Raw genomic sequence first — 21081 nt, 5'->3', positions numbered from 1 at the left:
TCTTAAGACCTTTGTGATCAAAATTTAATTAAAAAATGAGTTTTCACCAAACACCCTTGCCGTGGCGCCCCGCCAAATTCTGACATTTCGCCATAAAACAGGAAGTCCTCATAACTCCTCCATACATTATCCAATTTGTCCGATATTTCTCACGCTTCATGAAGGTTCTGTCCTATGTGTCAGTATTGCGTCGTATTTATAGCGCCACCTATTGGTGAAACAGGAAGTCCTCAAAACTCCTACATACATAATCCGATTTGCACCTACTTGCTAATGCTTGATGAAGGTCGCATCTTGAACACATCTGTAAGTCAGTATTGCATCATACCTACAGTGCCACCTACTGGTGAAACAGAAAGTCCTCATAACTCCTACATACATTATCCGATTTACTCCAAATTGCTCAGGGTTGATGAAGGTCGCATCCTGAACCCATCTGTGCATCAGCACTGAGTCATACTTATAGCACCACCTACTGCTTACAGGAAGTCCTCATAACTCCTACATACATTATCCAATTTACCCCAAATTGCTCACGCTTGATGAAGGTCGCGTCCTGAACACATCTGTAGGTCAGTATTGAGTCATACTTATAGCGCTGCCTACAGGTCAAGCAGGAAGTCATAACTCCTACATACATTGTCCGATTTACACAACATTTCTCACGCTTCATCAAGGTACCGTCCTGAACACATCTATGCATCGGTATTGAGTCACGCTTAGAGCGCCACCTACTGGTGACAGGAAGTTTCTCTCAGTACTGGACACCGAAATAGCACACTCTTTAACGGCGCCGCACCCTGCTACGCATGGGGTGCGAGTGCCCGCTCACTGCTGCTCGCAGCCCTAGTTCTCCTTGCTTTTGCTAATACTCAGCTCTCTTATCAAACTTTATGCTAGGAAAGAAATCTGGGTGTGATTCGGCGCTTGTGCTCATCCAGGCTGTTGTCATCTCCCGCCTGGACTCCTGTAATTCCTTACCTGCTGACATCCTGCGGCGTTAGCCATCAGACTCCTGGAGAAAGCTGCGGCTCACCTGGTGTTCAACAGCCCCATGCTCTTCTACACAACTTTCCTACTCCGTTCTCTGCCCTGGCTCCCTGTCCAGCTCCCATCCAGTTTAGGACTCTGGTACTAGCATACAGGGCAAATGAACAGCTCCCTCCTACCTCCAGGCTGTGGTCAAGCTCTGTTTGAGGTGATTGGTTCCCCAGTTGCTCCAAGCCCCCCTACAGCAGATTGTCGTGGCCATGGCTCTTTTCTGTCCTGGCACAGTGGTGGAATGAACTGCCCACTGATGTCAGTACAGCAGAGTGGTTGCCCATTTTTCGCCGCAGGCTGAAAATTCACCTGTTTAAGACGTGCCCTGGACCCTTCCTTTTAACACCTATTTTATTTGTTCTTGCACTTTGTCTTTAAGACAAGGTTAAGCTCTTAGACGTTTGTTTAGAAAGGAGATGCACTTATGAGTTCTAGTGAGCAGTGGTACTGCAGTGAACCTGCAGTGTCACTAATGAAAGACTAATGGGGTGCATCTGAACTGCGGCCGCTGACAGAGGCTCTAACCACCCTCGGCTGGACTTGATTGCAGAGGGGTGGACTAAGAAAGCAGAGCCGAAGGGGGGGACTTTAGGTTGGCCGGTGTCACCTTGTGAGTGAGTGAGTCCGTTTGTCCCCCGTAGTACCAGAACCCACCACAAAAGGTGCAATGCATTTTTCCATTGACAAGTACATTTAGATTTTTACATCAAAAACTATGCTTGGTGTCTCAGTATAGTCTCAGACAAGTTTACTCGGGAAACCATGTACTTTCTACATCTGCAAAGAGTAGAGCTTGAGGTGTTTAGTAGAGCTAGATATGTCTGTATTTCAACATTCATTATATTACTGTATATTAGACTATACAGGAGCATGGACTTGTTTGCCCACTAGATGGAGACGTTATTGTCCTCTTACTCACTCTACCATGGTTTGTAGGGAGCTTACTTTGGTCAATCATAGCCTGTCGGATATATATGAATGGAACCAGGAGAGAACTGTACCGGTGAATCCGAGGTGAGTGGAAAGGCAGGTGAGAAGAATGGAGTGGGAGATGGTGTCAAAGGCTGCAGAGAGGTCTAGAAGAATCAGGATACTGATGTGGCCTGAGTCAGCAGCTCTGAGAAGATTGTTGGTAATCTACATGTAAATACATGCAGCCCTTGTGATTTCTTAAGTCAGTGTGAAACCATATATGGCTTCTCACATGGAAGGTAGCTCAACAAGAGTTCAAGCCCAGAGGGATGCAGAATGAAAATACTAATACCTGTACATACTCAGGCATTGTGCTGTGACATGATTATTTAACTTTTTTATGTATTTATTTATTTATTTGTTTGTTTGTAGCTGTTACTGTTTCTTCATTTTGTTTACATCTCTTCATCTGACCAGCCTGTTGTCTGCTTACATCTCAATCAGTCCCACCTGTGTTCAATTCAGTCAATCAATGAATCCATGCTCAGTCCAGAGTCCCACAACTCATTCCCATCACAGTATGTAGGCCTACTAAAATGTTAATCCAGGATTGCTACAGTGTAAATAAACTGTGACCTCACCTATGTGATTATTACTCCAAGATAGAGGTTTGTTGTGTGGTGCAACGGTAACCTTCTTACCCTGAATGAGAAAAAGACAGAGGAGATGGTGTTTGACCCCAAGGGAGTGGATGACCACAGGCCTGTGGTTATCCATGATAAAACCATCTCACAGGTCTCCTCATTTAAATATCTCGGTGTCTTTATTGACAATTCACTATCCTGGAGTACTGGAGACTACATTTTCTGTGACGCCTCAGAGTGCACTGTGTTGACCCAAAGTACATGATTGTCTTCTACAGGGCAGTTGTAGAGAGTCTTGTTCGGGAATCTTTCTGTGCAACTAAAATCCAAGCTGCTTAGATTGATGCAGACTGCATGGAAGGTCATAGGAGTTAGAGATTATCCGACACTACAATCTATCTACGAACAGGCCACCTGAAGACTAGCCTGTAAGATAGTCGCTGACCCATCTCATGTACTGCATTAGGAGTATGAGCTCCTACCCTCTGGGAGGGGGTCTAGAGTCCCCCGGTGAATGAGGAGTATGAGCTCCTACCCTCTGGGAGGAGGTTTAGAGACCCCCGGTGCATGAGGAGTATGAGCTCCTACCCTCTGGGAGGAGGTTTAGAGTCCCCCGGTGCATGAGGAGTATGAGCTCCTACCCTCTGGGAGGAGGTTTAGAGTCCCCCGGTGCATGAGGAGTATGAGCTCCTACCCTCTGGGAGGAGGTTTGGAGACCCCCGGTTCATGAGGAGTATGAACTCCTACCCTCTGGGAGGAGGTTTAGAGTCCCCCGGTGCATGAGGAGTATGAGCTCCTACCCTCTGGGAGGAGGTTTAGAGACCCCCGGTGCATGAGGAGTATGAGCTCCTACCCTCTGGGAGGAGGTTTAGAGTCCCCCGGTGCATGAGGAGTATGAGCTCCTACCCTCTGGGAGGAGGTTTAGAGTCCCCCGGTGCATGAGGAGTATGAGCTCCTACCCTCTGGGAGGAGGTTTAGAGTCCCCCGGTGCATGAGGAGTATGAGCTCCTACCCTCTGGGAGGAGGTTTAGAGTCCCCCGGTGCAGGTTAAACCGGTTTCACAAGTCGTTTATCTCTGTCTCAATAAAAATCCTCAATAGTGATAAATAGCGAGCAGGCTGAGACAGTAGGGACTCCAAGTGATATGCATCTTCTGCTCTATGATGTGTTTTTGTGTTTATTGTTTTTATCGCATATTTATTGTTATTTATTGTTATTTGTTGGTGCTATGTGGCTCCTCACTAACAACTGTGTGTCACATTGTGAGACAATAAAGTGTATTCTGATTCTGACATTTATGCTTTTTTACTTAGAGCTATCTGAAGCCAGCCATGCTCTCCTCATATTCACTGCACATTCTTGCTCAATAAATCTCTAATGTTCATGATAAAAATAAAAATAAACATTTTCATGACATGGTAGATGTCGTGTGAAATTTATTGTGTGCCAGAACCAACCACAAACAACCTCAGATCACAATACCAGATTTAACTTTTCTCCATTTCCATGGTGGCCTACTGTACACTGTCGAACAGTGTCACAATATGGATTAGAGCATACCTTTAGGTGACAAAGGTCATTTGGATACATTCATTAAAGGTTTATAGGCTGTTTCCCTTTGCGGAAGGCTCACACAACAAATGTATATGTTCAGTTTTAATGTTTATTTCAATGGTGACCTAATTTATCGAAATTCAGTTTCTAATACTGTTATAATAAAGATGATAAGATGTGAAATATAAGTCTACATATAACAGCTCTCACAGTAACATGATGATCCAAAATACTTATCCAAAATACTTTATTATTGAATATGGCAAAATTTCAAGCATAACCTACTGTAATGATGAACGCTACTATGAGTTTAGACAACAGGGAAGAACAAGGTGCTCAAAAAGTGAGATAAACCATTAGTGTCGTTGGTGCTCTTGGATCACTGGGAATGGAGGCAATATCCAAAAACAAAAGTAGATCCAGGCACTCAGAATAAGTATTCGGGAGGGAAGTGGTAATGTTAAAAAGCCTTTAATGTATCGGGCTTACATAATTTAAAAAAGTCAACATGTTTCGACCTTGTCAGTCTTCATCAGGACATCCTTCATCAATCAATCAATCAATCAAAGCTTTATTTGTATAGCGCATTTCATACCCAGAGGCAACACAATGCGCTTTACAGAGAACAAGGAAGGTGGGCATACGACCCACTCTCTACATATTCCATTTCATCCTCCCTAATCTCCTGCGCACCCAGCCGCTGACATTGTCCTTGGTGCTGATCTTCTGGACTGACAGCGTGTTCCAGAACAGCCTCTTCAGACGTTCCACCTCCATCTTCTCCGACGGCAGCATCACCCCGCCGGCAGCATCACTTAGGTTTTATCACCGATACAGCCTACAGCACACACCACTGTATTGTTGATTTAGTTGGGTGGAAATAAAATGGTATAAAACGGTATAAAATGCCCACTGTATTAGAACCGTGACATTCCCTGTGTTTACGGTATTACGTTTACGGTATTACACAATAATGCGCTGCTGAAACAACATTTCAAGTTGCTTGCAACAGTTAATTTTGTAATTTAATATAATATATAATATATAATGTGAACAGTACAGTAGCCAAAACACACTAACAGAAGCTCTATGCGGAATGTAACAAACTGGACCCACTGGTCCAAGCAGCAGTGGGAGGAGTTAAGGTTAAATATAAGTAATGATAATTAGATAAGCTATAATGTAGAGAACTGCAGTTCCTCATACCTAAAATGTCTTCAAACCTAAAAAATGTCATGTCATCCTAAACCCAAAGGAATGAAGCAGAAGTCATTTAAGGTCACAACAGGTGATCATCAGATTAAAAAGGACATGGAGAGGCTGGTGTTTCCATCTTCAGAAGTATTCATTTGAAAGTGAACCCACAGATAGATACAGTATCTCCAACATAATAAAGAGAACAGAGGAATAGAGTTCAAATGATTAATCCTTTATATTGACACAGAAAGACAGACAGGCAGACAGACAGGCAGGCAGACAGACAGACAGACAGACAGACAGACAGGCGGACGGACGGACGGACGGACGGACAGGCAGACAGACAGACAGACAGACAGACAGACAGACAGACAGACAGACAGACAGACAGACAGACACACATCAGTGCTTTAATTCTCTCACCTGTCTTCTGGATGAACTCTGAGTATTTACCCTCCCAATTTCTCTTCTGTTCATTCACAGCACAGCTGTTTACACACATACTTTAAACAACAGCACAATTGGTCATTTTAGTGTAGGATAACCCAAAGGCACTCCACCTCTGGGCCACAAACTCAGGTGTCTGATCTGGTCAGATTGTGCCATTTCTTCATACCTAAAAATGTAATTTGACATTCCTAAACCCAAAGGAATGAAGCAGAGTTAATTAAAGGGGAACGCCGCTTTAATCCGATCCGTGCAGTAGTAAGCTAGCTCCTTTTTCCTCTGTGCGCACACCCCCTTTATAATGGAGGTCTATGGGCCTAAAAACTATGATAAACATGCATTTTCAAGGCAGGAAGCGCCAGGAAGCCCCTTACCGGTCTCAGTAGAATAATGTCTTGTGAAATAAATCGCCATCCCCATGTGTTGACGTGTTAGGCATGGCTAGGAGGATGTAAACAATCGTCTAGCTTTACCGCGCACGTGGAAGTTTACAGTGCGAAAGGTATGGTGCAGTGCTGAAACATTACTAATTGAACTAGATTTGATGGACAACTTGACCTCTGATTGTCAATCTGGCCACACCTGTAGTAATTGATCTGTGCTGCATATAAACCAAGGGAAGTGGGGAATTGATTGTATGATGGGTCTTGATATTAATCACCCTGAGTCTGCAATACAGTTGAGTTATACTGAGGAGCAATAGAGTCCTAGCTGTAGGGTAGTTGAACAAACTGACTCATCTTCATCTGCCTGGACTCACGATGAAGATGTGTTAAACAACTCTTCTCTTGCTGAGGCAGTGGCAATAATAGTGGGCCGGTGTCTATAGGAATAGGCAGCCAGTGGCCTGCACTAAACAATGAGCATGGTCATGATATCACTGTAGGATATGATATACTTATAGCCCGTAGGTAATTATCATTAGGCTGGGTTTGTTGTAATTATTTCTGACTGAAATATAATATTGTACAATATCATTGAAAGGGTAGTTATATTGATTTTTGGTCACTAACAATTGTGTCACGCGTTAGGGGTTTCGACTTCTCTTTTTAGAGTTTACCCTCCCTTAGAGAATATTATCACCTTTATTTAAACTCAAGGATCAACTGAGGTATGAGCCTCATTTACAGTGATGTCGAGTAAATACAAAGTATGCCCTGCATCAAATAAATGATACAAGACAAGCATAATCCTACAGTACATTTGTAAAAAATAAAAAATAAAAACATTACAAACAAGATTCACATAAAACAAGTACATACAGAACAGTACATAAAGTGATAATAAAGTAGTTATTTAAAATGACTGAAGGGAACTAAAGAATCAATTTGAAAAGTAGATTGAAGTGAGTTCCAGGCCTCAGGAGCCTAAAATGAAAATGCAGTTTTACCCAGTTCAGTTTGAACTCTTGGGATGTCTAAAAGGAGCCGATCACAGGAGCGAGTGTGATGTGAGCCGGAGGTCTGGATAAGCATTGAGATAATGTAATATGGGAGTTTACCTAAAAGGGCCTTGTAGATGAAAATGTACAAATGCTTGTCACGTCTCTGGTAAAGGGAGGATATAACCTACTCTCACATTGGACAGCTAGGCTGGCGTGCACAACAACTGTAGTCCAGCTGGTAGAGGGGGGGTACACTGGTAGAGGTGGGGGTACACTGGTTTGTGTTTGTGCCAGAAGTCAGGATGTTCACCTGATCAGGTACTGTAGCGTTGGACAGGCAGGGTTTCGCTTCGACATGTCGAATCTCAAACCAAACCGATCACGTGACAGAGGCCTCGTTTGTCATTGATCACGTGCTTCTCGGAAAACGAAGCGAGTCTCGATATGGGGGTTTATCGGAACCTGCCCTAAATGTTCGACAAACACCTCAGAACTTCGGTCTCATACGTAACATCACTATTCAGGACCTACAGTAGCCTTCCTAATTGACCAAGACTTTTTTGTCATCCTTGGTGATCACAGCTCAAAAAACACTTCAATGATGTGGGGTCCCACAAGGATCCATTCTAGAGCCCTTGCTTTTCAGTCTGTATATGCTACCCCTACTTGACGTCATTAAGAGGCACAATATTAGCTACCATAGCTATGCAGATAACACCCAGCTCCTATATTTCCATGACATCTAATGACTACAGCTCAGTTGACCACTTGGTAGAATGCATTGCTGATATAAATGTATGGTTTGAAGGGAGAGATTATCTGGGCCCTTAAAAATACTGACACAACACCAAATGCCAAGTCAGAGACCTACTGTAGGTGTCAAGTTTGATTCTGATCTTTATTTTGAGGCCCATATTAAGAATGTGACAAGGACATGTTTTTATATTACTTGAGAAACATTGCTAAGGTGAAACATTTCTCTCCCAGGCTGACACTGAAAGACTAATGCATGCTTTTATCAGTAGCAGGTTGGATTACTGTTACGCTCTCCTATCTGGTCTACCAAAGAAAGCTGTCAGTCAACTTCAAATGATGCAAAATTCTGCCCTCACTAAGACCAGAAGGAGGGCACACATCATGCCAGTCTTACAATCACTACACTGGTTACCTGTCAGTTTTACAGTAGATTTTTTACATAAGTTTACAAAGCACTCCATAGTCATGGACCTGAATACATGCCATTCATGCTTTTGCGATATACACCAAGTAGGTCCCTGAGGTTCTCTGGCACTGAACTGGAGCCAGGACCAAGAGACATGGGGAGGCAGCCTTCACTTTTTATAGATTTTGTACTGTAGTTTCACCTGTTATAATTAAATATTCTCAATTTTCAGTGTTGTATTCTCATTTAATTTATTTTTGCTGTTTCTTATTTTCTATTCTCTTCTATCATACAGTATATGATCCGTCCTGTTTTATTTTAATATTTTTTATATACCATTTACTAATAAATGTATTATTATTATTATTATTTTTAATTCTGTAAAGCACTGTGTGCTACATTTGCTTGTATGAACATGTGCTACATAAATAAAATTGACTTTGACTCTCACCTCAGATAACCCCTTAGGGTCAGAGGACCCCCCCCCCCCCCCAGCCCCAGAATGATGGGGACTCCTCTTCCCCCAGATAACTCCCCTCAGCCATGTGGTACAGGAAGTGTGGGGCTGCTGCTCCGGCCTTATCTGACCGACACACTGAATCCCCCCCAAGGCTCTTCCTCGGGGCCACAGGCCGCCTCTGCTTCCCTCAAACACCTCCTATGAGAGCTAAAGATAGAGTTGCATAGAATAGTTGAGCAATAAGACTGTGTCCTAATGTTCTCTGCTGATAGGAGGCCCTCTGAACTGTTTGTGTTTGAATCCCAGATAGTTTGTGACAGACTTGCTGTGTCATCTAATTAGACGTTGTCAACAGGAGCCTCTGGAAACAATTGAATGCTGGTCTTAATGTGAACTGTGGAGTCGTGGCCTATAACCTGGTTATTGGTCTGTGGGCTGGATGGCCAGGCCTACCACATGTGGAGTCTGGGCTGATACGGCATGATTCAAGGGTCCATCCCAGGGTCAGACACCCCCAGGGGCTTCCCGAGGGCTCCCTGTCTCCAGACACTAACCCTAACCCACCCTCAGTCACAGAACAGGAAAGGGCGATGGCAGGAAACTAATAATAATCACCTGAGTCAACAATTTAATTGTTTGCAGACATGTTGAGGCATTCATTGGACTGCAAGACCCAAACCTCCGTTGCAACACTTTTTCGTCCTGGTTGTGGTTTAGAAAGATGTATGAACATGTCAGGTTTTCAGCTCATATCTTGATAAACAACCTTGATCCTTCTGGATAAATTAAAGTCTTTGAAACGTGATATGATTTACCTCACGAAGCACCACCATCCGCCAGGCAGGAGCCAGGGCAAAATACATTAACACAAACCAAAATATATCATGCAAACAAACATTAATAAACAAACAAACGGCCTCCTCTGACGTCATCATATCTGTGTGTGTGTGTGTGTGTGTGTGTGTGTGTGTGTGTGTGTGTGTGTGTGTGTGTGTGTGTGTGTGTGTGTGTGTGTGTGTGTGTGTGTGTGTGTGTGTGTGTGTGTGTGTGTGTGTGTGTGTGTGTGTGTGTGTGTGTGTGTGTGTGTGTGTGTGTGTGTGTGTGTGTGTGTGTGTGTGTGTGTGGGTGGGTGGGTGGGTGGGTGGGTGGGGCATGTAGCTCGGGAGGGAGAGCGGCCGGCTTGGGATCACAAGGTCCGTGGTTCGATCCCAGCTCCTGGCAGTATGCTGAAGTGTCCTTGTGCAAGACACTGAACCCCAAAATCGCTCATGTGCGGCACGGTGGTGCAGTACCTACTAGTACTGTCGCCTCACAGCAAGAAGGTCCTCAAGTCTTTCTGTGCAGAGTTAACATGTTCTCTCCGTGTTCGCAAGGGTTTCCCACACAACGAACCCAATACGAAAAACATGCAGAAGAACTGTTTTTCTTCAACTGTCTTATATTTAACCTTGTTTTATTTTTCAGCCCCCTAACCCCTTTCCCTCAAGAGGCTTTTGCTTTTTGCCAGGCCACCTTTGTAAATAAGAACTTGTTCTTAAATGCTTGCCTGGTTAAATAAAGGTTAAATAAAAATAAAAAATAAAAATCTCTGACGCTGTCCGTCCCTGACGAAGACAGACAGGAGCACTTGGATTAGTCCCCGGGCGCGGCTCATGCACGCTGCCTACGGTCTGCTCCCAGCTGCCCTTGAGGGAAGGACGAGGGGATGGGTTAAGAACAGGGGAATAATTTCATCGGCGACCCTGATGCGTGCGCGCGCGCGTGTGTGTGTGTGTGTTCCTGGTGTCGCCCAGAGTGTTTGAGTCAAGTGCACTTGTACATGCTGTATGACGAATACAGAATTATTATTCTTCATCTCTAGACCAGTTACAGGAGGAATATCACATTGACTGAGTTATACCAAGAAACCTTAGACCTCTCCGGGGTGCACAGCGGTGTTGCGGTCTAATGCACCATGTTTCACTGCAACTGCCCACCTGGACTGGGATTCGTGCGCCTGGTCGTGCCCTGGCCGATCCGAGATCGCCTAAGGGCTAGAGGATTAATTATGCGCGCCACAACGACGCTGTCTGGTGTCGGGGTCACAGTCACAAACTGAGAGAGTCAGGTAGCCTGCTCTCTCCTTCACATCTCCCACCCCAGGGTGGCCCTCTGTAGTGACAAGGACAAGGACAATATGTCTGGAGCAATTGGCCACCAAATTGGGTGAAAATGGGATAAAATCAGAAACAAAGAAAAACAGAAAAGAAGAAACGGCTGGCTCTCAGAGATACTCACATCTTCGACTTATTTTGTTTGAGTCTTCTTATATGTAGAGCTGCATTCATACAGTGATCATCTTGGGGAACTGTTATAAAGGTGTGAAAAACTGCACTGTTGTGGTTAGGAGTGCAACACTTCATGCAAGCTGTCGCCCTTGAACAGTACAGTAAGTGTGAACTCACCCGACAGTTGACATACCGTACCCTGCACAGGATTTCCGCTCTCACTGTCTCTGGTCTGTCTGTCTTAGAATCTTGCCTATTTCTATTGACAATGGAAATATATTTTCTAAAGCAGTGTCACAATCTAGTGTCTCATCTGTACAGTGGCCCCTCTCATATCTGGCTGACCTTCTCAGTTGGTGTTGAAGTTTCCCTTCAGTCTCTGTCTGTCTGTCTGTCTGTCTGTCTGTCTGTCTGTCTGTCTGTCTGTCTGTCTGCCTATCTGTCTATCTGTCTATCTGTCTCTGTCTGTCTGTCACTCTGTCTGTCTGTCTGTCTCTGTCTGTCTGTCTGTCTGTCTGTCTGTCTGTCTGTGTGCCTGCTATCAGGCCTGGATTCTGTCCATCTCCACACAGGAAGAGCTATGCAGATGGAGGATGACCTAGTGATCCTTGTCAAGCTACTGATGCTTAGGAAGGAGTTTATTACTGTCACCCCCCCCCCCCCCCCCCCTCTGCATGTCTCAGTGGTGTCTCCTTGTTCTATGAATTTCATACTCATTATCCAGCTGCATTAGTCCCTGTGTCCCTGCGTACTAGGCCTCTGTGGTGTGTGGTATGTGGTGAGGACAGAGGAGATACTGTGAAGTACTGTTGGTGGGGAAAGTGTGGAACCCGCTACTATGACTCAATAAAACCTCTCTACTGTTCTGTTCTTGGTGGTAACAGCCCTTCCCCTGAAGAACAAAACACAGACAGGCTCAGAAGGGAGTCAGCGTCTCTTTGTAACTATTTATATCTTTAACTGTCATTGTTGGGATTATTTGTGGCCCTCTGGGGTCTCCGTCCATTGTCTGCTGTCCGTGTTTTATTGGACTTGACTGGACAATAGATGCTGGTGTGGCCTTGGATGAGTGTAACTCATCAGCAGTCATGTCACAGAGGCCAGCAGCAGTTATATATGGAGACTGGTTATGGGTCATAGGGGTGGCCAGGATCATCTCTCCTCAATTGGGAGCCTGTTGTGTTGCCTTGCTATTGTTTGTGTCCTGGACCCCATGTGGACTCCCCAATCGGCCCATCTACCTTGGGGCAGAGCGCATTTGTGAAGGGTCACGCCACCATGCGATCTATCTCTTTGTTTTTCTTCCTCTAGGCCTGGAATAGATCGACAGCGGGGAAGACGTCACACACCTCACTCTCCCTTCCTCACACACGCAACCTACAATCAAAACACCCACAGAAACATTTTATCTTCAATTCTGTAAATAAATCCTCAAGGTCCACAGAAACTGTCCAAACCATGCATGTAGAGCAGAGCTGGGGACTTCCCTCTCTCTCTCCACATGATCAAAATGTCAATTAAGTTCCAGGTTCACTTATCTCAAGCTGATCCTGATTCCTATCACCACAGAGCCTTTCTCAATAACAGCCTCTGCTCAGAGACAGACCCTCTGAGAAACATCAGAGAAACCTGCCACCTCAAAATCCAAGACCTCCATCATCTCTCCAAAACTCAACTGAAAACCATAGACAAGGAAAACAAAGCTTTCTACATTGACAATTGGAAAAATGAAACAACATCAATCAACAAATTAGAATGCTATCGCTTATTGAATAGAGAATATTCTCTAGCCCAATATCTAGTAAGCGTAAAAAAACCCAAACAGAAACGCACATTAACAATGTACAGACTCCGCGACCATCAACTAGAGACTGAAAAAGGTCGTTCTAAGAAGGAATGGAAACCCAGAGAACTGAGAATCTGCAAACACTGTTCTTCAGGGGAAATAGAAACGGAGGTCCATTTTCTCCTCTTCTGCCCCCTATACCTGCCTGTCAGAGAGGCCTTCCTACCCCCTATACCTGCCTTCCTACCCCCTATACCTGCCTGTCAGAGAGGCCTTCCTACCCCCTATACCTGCCTTCCTACCCCCTATACCTGCCTGTCAGAGAGGCCTTCCTACAACAGGTTACAGCAGCAGACTCGTTATATCAGAGGAAAACATGGGATGAACTTTTGAAACTCTGTCTACTAGGAGAAGATCCACGATTCACACATTTAGCTGCACACTATGTAACACTCATGACGCCATGATATTAGAGAAAAACATAAATGTTAATTAATATATTACATAATCTGATTATATTTTGTATCTATATGTTTATGTACATGTATGTGTATGTATATATATATATATATATATATATATGTATTTGTATGTATATGTTTGTATATATAAATATATATTTATATATATATATATATATTATATATATATTATATTTATATATATATTTCTTATGTTTTATTTTAATTTAATTTAGTTTAATTTAATTTAATTATTTTAATGTATATATCATATCTCTCCGGTTAATACTCCATTGGATTGCATTGACAAATGTAACATATTTTATGTAATGAATGTGTATATGTGTATGTCATATGTATGTATATGTACATAATTGTGTATTATTATTCTGCTTTGGCAACAATGGTTTATTACCATTCATGCCAATAAAGCTTATTTGATTTGATTTGATTTGATTCAATAATGACCTTTGAACTGTCAGCTCCCCAGCGTTAGTGTCCAAAGTCCAGATAGTTAGACCAGAGTTTCTCTTTTAGAGAGAGCAGTAAGAAGATTCCGGGTGTGCGTTGTTCCAGGTGGCCGGGTCCATGTTCGTGTTCCAGGTGGCCGGGTCAATGTTCGTGTTCCAGGTGGCCGGATCCATGTTCGTGTTCCAGGTGGCCGGATCCATGTTCGTGTTCCAGGTGGCCGGGTCAATGTTCGTGTTCCAGGTGGCCGGGTCCATGTTCGTGTTCCAGGTGGCCGGGTCAATGTTCGTGTTCCAGGTGGCCGGGTCCATGTTCGTGTTCCAGGTGGCCGGGTCAATGTTCGTGTTCCAGGTGGCCGGGTCCATGTTCGTGTTCCAGGTGGCCGGGTGTGGCTGAAAGTCATATGTGCATATATATATATGTGCATGCAAATTGGTGGCATACTGTAGTTGCACATCAGCTACTACAGTGGACACTATTGCATCATCCCATACACAGCTACCCAGTGGAAAGCCTTTGCAAGTGAGAAACAAAAGTCAGTCAAACCAAGCTGGCCAACAGATGGGAGAAGCACCAATTTGCTCCTACACTATATCCCTGTCAAAAACTTCTATAAAAGCAAGCCATTGCAGGTAAAAAAAATGGTGACATCAAGTAACATCTAAGGCAATTTCAAAAATTTCCAAGTATTGATTTTATATTCGGAGGAAATAATGATTCATCATCTATTCTGTCCACTAAATTGTACATCGTGCATCGCTAGCTATATTTCAACTTCAATTCATGTCTATTACAGCTACTGTTGTTCTTGAAAATACTTCATCTGCAGTAACCTTTTGGCTGTAAATCAACTTCTTTATGTTTTTAGAATGTAACGAAGTCTTTTTTTATATCTTTATATTTTGTAGAGCTCAGATAGAAAGGCCTGCAGGGTAGTGGAGGAATTTCCAGACTCAAGTGAGGATGATGGTGCTACTAGTAGCAGTGATGGTGAATGGCTGCCAGAACAGGAAGGATTAGCAAATACAAGCAGTAGTGACAGTGGAGCTGAGGAGTCTGGGCAGGATGCTGAGGGAGATGAGACTCAGGGACCTAAGGATGGTGAGGGAAATGAGACTCAGGGACCTGAGGATGGTGAGGGAGATGAGACTCAGGGACCTGAGGATGGTGAGGGAGATGAGACCCAGGGACCTAAGGATGGTGAGGGAAATGAGACTCAGGGACCTGAGGATGGTGAGGGAGATGAGACTCAGGGACCTGAGGATGGTGAGGGAAATGAGACTCAGGGACCTGAGGATGGTGAGGGAGATGAGACTCAGGGACCTGAGGATGGTGAGGGAGATGAGACTCAGGGACCTGAGGATGGTGAGGGAGATGAGACCCAGGGACCTAAGGATGGTGAGGGAAATGAGACTCAGGGACCTGAGGATGGTGAGGGAAATGAGACTCAGGGACCTGAGGATGGTGAGGGAAATGAGACTCAGGGACCTAAGGATGGTGAGGGAAATGAGACTCAGGGACCTGAGGATGGTGAGGGAGATGAGACTCAGGGACCTGAGGATGGTGAGGGAAATGAGACTCAGGGACCTGAGGATGGTGAGGGAGATGAGACCCAGGGACCTGAGGATGGTGAGGGAGATGAGACTCAGGGACCTAAGGATGCTGAGGGAGATGAGTCCCAGGCCATTTTCCGTGAAGCTGTACAATCAGCATATCGGAGGAGTAGATCTCATGGATCAGTGTATGTCGCAATGTATCCCCACAGACGCTGAAAGAAGCGTTGGTACATCCGAGTGTTCTTTCACTTCCTTGATGTCACCACTTTGAATGCCTGGCACCGCTACAGAATGTCTGGGTTGGAACAGAAGGATCTTCTGCACTTCAAGGCATCTACAGCTCGTGCTCTCATGAATGCAGGATCCATCAAGACACACGCAAGAGGAAGACCCAGTGCCACTCCACCGCCAGTGAAGCGCGCAGCGGAAATGACATCATATGTCCCGACAGCTGTGGACGAATGTCACTTTATTGACTGCGACGGATGTGGGCAAATTTCAAGGTGCAATGTAATGACAAAGTGGTATGTCCCAATTGTATGCGTACTGCATGCAAAGTATGTACTTTCTAGGGGCAGCCGTAGTACGTACTGGTAGTAAAAAGTAGATGTATGTGATTCGGAACGCAGCCCAAGTTCTTTATGATCCCAGTGAGCATGACACCTCAGTAACCATCTAATCAGCGTCGCCACACTTTGTTCACTGTTATACAGTCTGAGGGCAGAGGGCACCGTAGAGTACTTGTTAGACATGGCAAATGAGCTTTCTTTTCTCCCCCCCCCCCACCCCACCCCTATCTCTCTCTTTCTCTCTCTCTTTCACTCCCTCTGTTCGGGCCCCTGTGGCTGAAAGTCATATCCTCTCCTCTCCACCCTGGTTAGAGTGGTGGTCAGAGGGGATGAACGACCTCCCCCCCCCCCCCCCCCCCCACCCCACCCTCTCACTCCCTTCTACCAAAGCATCATTGAGAGTATCCTGACTGGCATCACAGCCTGGTACGGCAACACCACCGCCCACGTCAGGAATGCCATCCAGAGGTCGGTCAAGACCCAGAAGGGTGGTCAAGACCCAGAAGGGCGGTCAAGACCCAGAAGGGCGGTCAAGACCCAGAAGGGCGGTCAAGACCCAGAAGGGTGGTCAAGACCCAGAAGGGTGGTCAAGACCCAGAAGATCCTCGGTGTGCTGCTCCCAGCCATCGAGCACCTCTACAAGCAACGCTGCCTCAGGAAGGCCATCAGCATTACAAGACTCCACCCCAGCTACCACCTGTTCGCACCACCTGGCCGGAGAGAAGGAAAATGGCTGCGAGGGAGAGCTTCCACAACAGCTTCTTTCCTGACGCGGTCCGCAATCTCAACAGCCAACAGCCTTCGGCCCTGCTGCTCCCAGGCTGTGGAACCCCATCCCCCCCCCGACCACCTCAGGGCACCTCAGTCTGTGGGTACTTTCAAGAAAGACCTTAAAACCCACCTCTTCACAAAAGCTTTCTGTTGACCGTTCTCCCATGTCATCTTCATCTTTTATGTGCCATTTAATGCTTGCATCATGTGCCCATTTTTATTACTTTTACTATTGTATATTGTATATTTTCATTATTGTATTATCTATTATTGTACTAATGTGTTGGATGGGACTTGGTTGTGGATGTATTGTATGTGTAATGGATGTGGAGCCTGGATTAATGTACTACTGTACATTGTTGTTTTATAGCACTTTGAGATTTCTCGGAATGTAAAGCGCACTACAAATAAAACTTATATTATTATTATTTGCTATCCGGCACCCCTGCTCTTGCTGACCCCCCCCCCCCTCCTCCCCCCCGCCTCCTCCAAACCCCTGGACCAACAACTGCTCACTTCACACTTTGTGCACCTTGTCTATACAACAGATTCTGCACTACTGCACATTTGAATATATTTTAACCAGCACCTGACAACGCTCGAACAGTTTAACACTATGCACAACTGCATACTTGAACGTTATTTAATTGTAGTACCTACATCATGGACACAGACATAGTCATCCATGATCGGATGGGATAAGTCAATCAATCAATCAAAGCTTTATTTGTATAGCGCATTTCATACCCAGAGGCAACACAATGCGCTTAGATGAGGTTGATACTGATAGACTGCTAGACGACAGATAGTACGGTGCATTGACAGTTTGGGAACCTTTAAATGCCTAGCTGAGTACCTAGGACTGGAATGAGGAACTGATTAGCATGCAGGGGATGAATTACCTGTTTCTCTTTCTCTCTCTCTCTCTCACACACACACACACACACACACACACATACACTCCCTCTGTCCGTTTTCTCTGTCAGAACAGCTATCATATATCTTGTCAAACTTCCCATTTCTGATCAGTCCGGTCACAGCGCTGTAAACGTCTTTACAATCTGTCCGAGGGGTGTGTCTGTGTCGCTGAGCGAGCGGCCAGTCACAGAGAGAGTCCTAGGGGTCGTGTGAAAAACACATCACCTGACCGCAACCCAGAGAGCACACAACGGACGTCTTGTTGTTGTTTTTTCCCAGCGAGGGCAGCTATATTCTGCTGAGCTTAGGGAGGTGGAGGGGGGGGGGGGTTGTGGGTGTGAGAAGCACTGCAGAAATTCCTCAAAGGGACAAGCGCTGACCTCAGGTTTGACCTGTGGATGTTTGTTTTATGTGTGGTCGTGCCAATGAGGACGCCATGGGCATGGTGTACACGGGTCCACACGAGACGTAAAGAAACCCTGTTGCTATCCCTTTCACCCTAAACCCTAAACCCTAACCCCGCAGGGCAGGGTGTTTTCATCAATCGATTTTTATGAAACGCTAGTTGTGCTTCCATCTACGCTACGATCGGCTTGTTGGTGCCTGGAATATTGTGTGCAATATGGCTGAATATTTATCAGATTTTGAGGATATAGAAGATGACTTAGAATATAATGGAAGCCGATCGTAGCGTAGAGAATGTGAGCCGTGAGTGTAGCCTACAGACGGAGAATAGCTAGTCTGCGCGCTGTGCGCATGCGTGCTGGAGCAAGTGGGGAAGCTGTATTTCGTTTCTAAAGATGTTTCTAAAGATCATATTAGAGGCATGTGAAATCCACAACAATCATGATGGTTTCTTTCTTGTGATGTCTTCAAAGTGAATGTTTAGACTAAAAATTGCTTGTCACAATGTGACAATAAATGCAAAGGGCCCCCTGAACTCTTGGGCCCCTGGGCCTGGGCCCGGCAGGCCCGTTCAGTAATTTGTCTGTGTCCTGGAAGGGTGGACCAACATCCAGCCTGGTCGGCCGAAACCATGAAACCATCTATTGTTACATAATCCAGAAAATCTGTTATTTCATAATGTGTTGAGCCACTGATTGAGTGTCAATGTAATGGTAATGACGCGTACACACAGCTTTCTGCTGGTACTGTAAGAGCACAGTTCTCCCCCCAAGAGCATTCCTTAACTATTCCAAAGACACAAATCTGTCAGTGCATGACTTGTTGGGGGATTTCCAGTGGAATTATCTGGTACATGGAGGAGGTTTGGTACCAGTGATCCAGTAACAGCTTTTTATTGACAAGGAGTTTTAGTCAACTGCAGGCAGTTGCATGCTGGGACGTGTGGAGTGTTTCCCTGATTCACACGCACAACCGTGCTGTGGGCACATCAATATAAATTTTATATGTGCCCACAGCAACATTTCAACAGCAATCCAGGACTTCCTTGTTATGCAGAGTGCGCATACAAACGCACACACACACACACACACACACGCACAGGGTGTGAATCTGAAGCTGTTTCCTCTGTGACACATCTCAAAATTCAACGGTTTGTTTATTCGTCTGCCTTTCTCTATGAATCGCTCGTGTTTTGCTGTCTCTGTGGTTTATGAAGGAGGCCTTATCTGCCATCCTGACTGAAGTCAGACCCACCACTCTCCATGTTCAGACACACACAGGAAGAGCTAGCCACTGATGTTCTATTGTTTCATCATGTGTTGTGACACCAAGTTAGCAAATTTCCCCACCCGGGGATCAATAAAGGCTATCGTATCGTATCGTATCATATCGAGTGAGTGTACACCTCACAGGAAGACTCATTACCACACTCACACAACACATCATAAAACACGATCACCTCACTCCTCTCACACAACACATGAAACACTATCACACCTCACAGGAACCCTATCTAGACTCACACAAAACATTATGAACCAGTATCAGGAACACTCGCTACCTGTACACTCACTCTACACATAATGAAAATGAAACATAGCACCCCTCACAGAAACTACACTCACACACCACATTACTGTGTGAAACACAGGAGCAGGAGCTCAGTCACGATACACAGGATGTCTCATTTGTGCTCACTTCCGCCCTCTCGAACTCTAACTGATGTCGATAAACCAATTTCACACTGTGACTGTACATCTCATCTTACCTTCAACCTCTTACCTTCAACCTCTCAGGTCATCTGGCTCAGGCGTGCTTTCTGTCTCCAGAGTTAAAACAAAACATGGAGAAGCAGCGTTCAGTTTTTATGCTCCACATATCTGGAACAAACTTCCAGAAAACTGCAAGTCTGCTGCAACTCTTAGTTCTTTTAAATCAAGACTGAAGACTTTTATTTTTGCTGCTGCTTTTTATTAAATCAAATAATGATTTATTCATACACTGCACTGTAACTTTTATTCCTGTATTTTATTTTTCCTGTATTTTGTTTTAAATGTCATTTTTTACATTTTGTTTGATATGACCTTTTATGTGTTTCTTGCACTTTGTCTTGATGCTTTTAATGTCTCATGTAAAGCACTTTGAATTGCCTTGTTGCTGAAATGTGCTATACAAATAAACTAGCCTTACCTTGCCTTGCCTTAAGAGACAGCAGGCTTGGCTTCACTACTGCTCTGTGCCTGGTGGTGGGCCCTGACCTCCCTGTGTGTAGCGCATGATGGCCTGTCCTGATAAAGAGAGTGTTTATCCTTTCTGTTTCACTCCTCAGCTCGGGTGTACAGCAGAGTGCTGATCTAGTCAAATAACTCTCCGTGGCTCTGGTAAGACTTGAGTAGGCCCTAGGTAGCGTGAGGGAGGCTTGCATGTGACTGGTGTCTTCAATTATTTCCACTCCCTCCCTCAGCTTCGTGCCGACTCGCAGTCCATTGCTAGTTATTAGACCGGTGGTGCTTTTGATTTTGGAAAAGAATGGGGCTGTTGTACTTGTGCTTCTGGGTGTCCTTGTTTTTCTGCTTCCTGGCAAAATGATTACTTAACACAATGTACTGTCTCCCACATAATTAAGTGTGTTTTACTGGCTATGCCTTTTCAGTCAGTGGACCCGTACTGGAGGTTGTGAATGGAGCAGGGAAACTGGCCCCCTGGAGTGTGACATGCTGTTTAATAGACTAATAATGTGTGTTTACTGTAAACCAACATGGCCGTCCAACATGTAGGGGAGAAGGTCACTGCGGTCTCCAGAGACATGTTCTTTCTGAGAACAGAGACAGTACCTGATCTGGCGTCAGTGTAATGATGACCATTTCCTGTGAGACGGTGAGATGGTTGTTGATGATGGTGCGTGTGAGAATAAAGACCCTCTCTGTTCATGTGATGGTAAATGGACTGCACTTATATAGCGCTTTTCCACCTTAGCGGCACTCAAAGCGCTTTACAATGGCCTCTCATTCATCCATTCACACACACATTCACACACCAATGGCGGTAGCTGCCATGCAAGGTGCTAACCTGCTCATTG

Source organism: Borostomias antarcticus (assembly GCF_949987555.1).
Source record: "Borostomias antarcticus genome assembly, chromosome: 1".
Classification (NCBI taxonomy): domain Eukaryota; kingdom Metazoa; phylum Chordata; class Actinopteri; order Stomiiformes; family Stomiidae; genus Borostomias; species Borostomias antarcticus.
Note: the sequence above shows the minus strand (reverse complement) of the source record.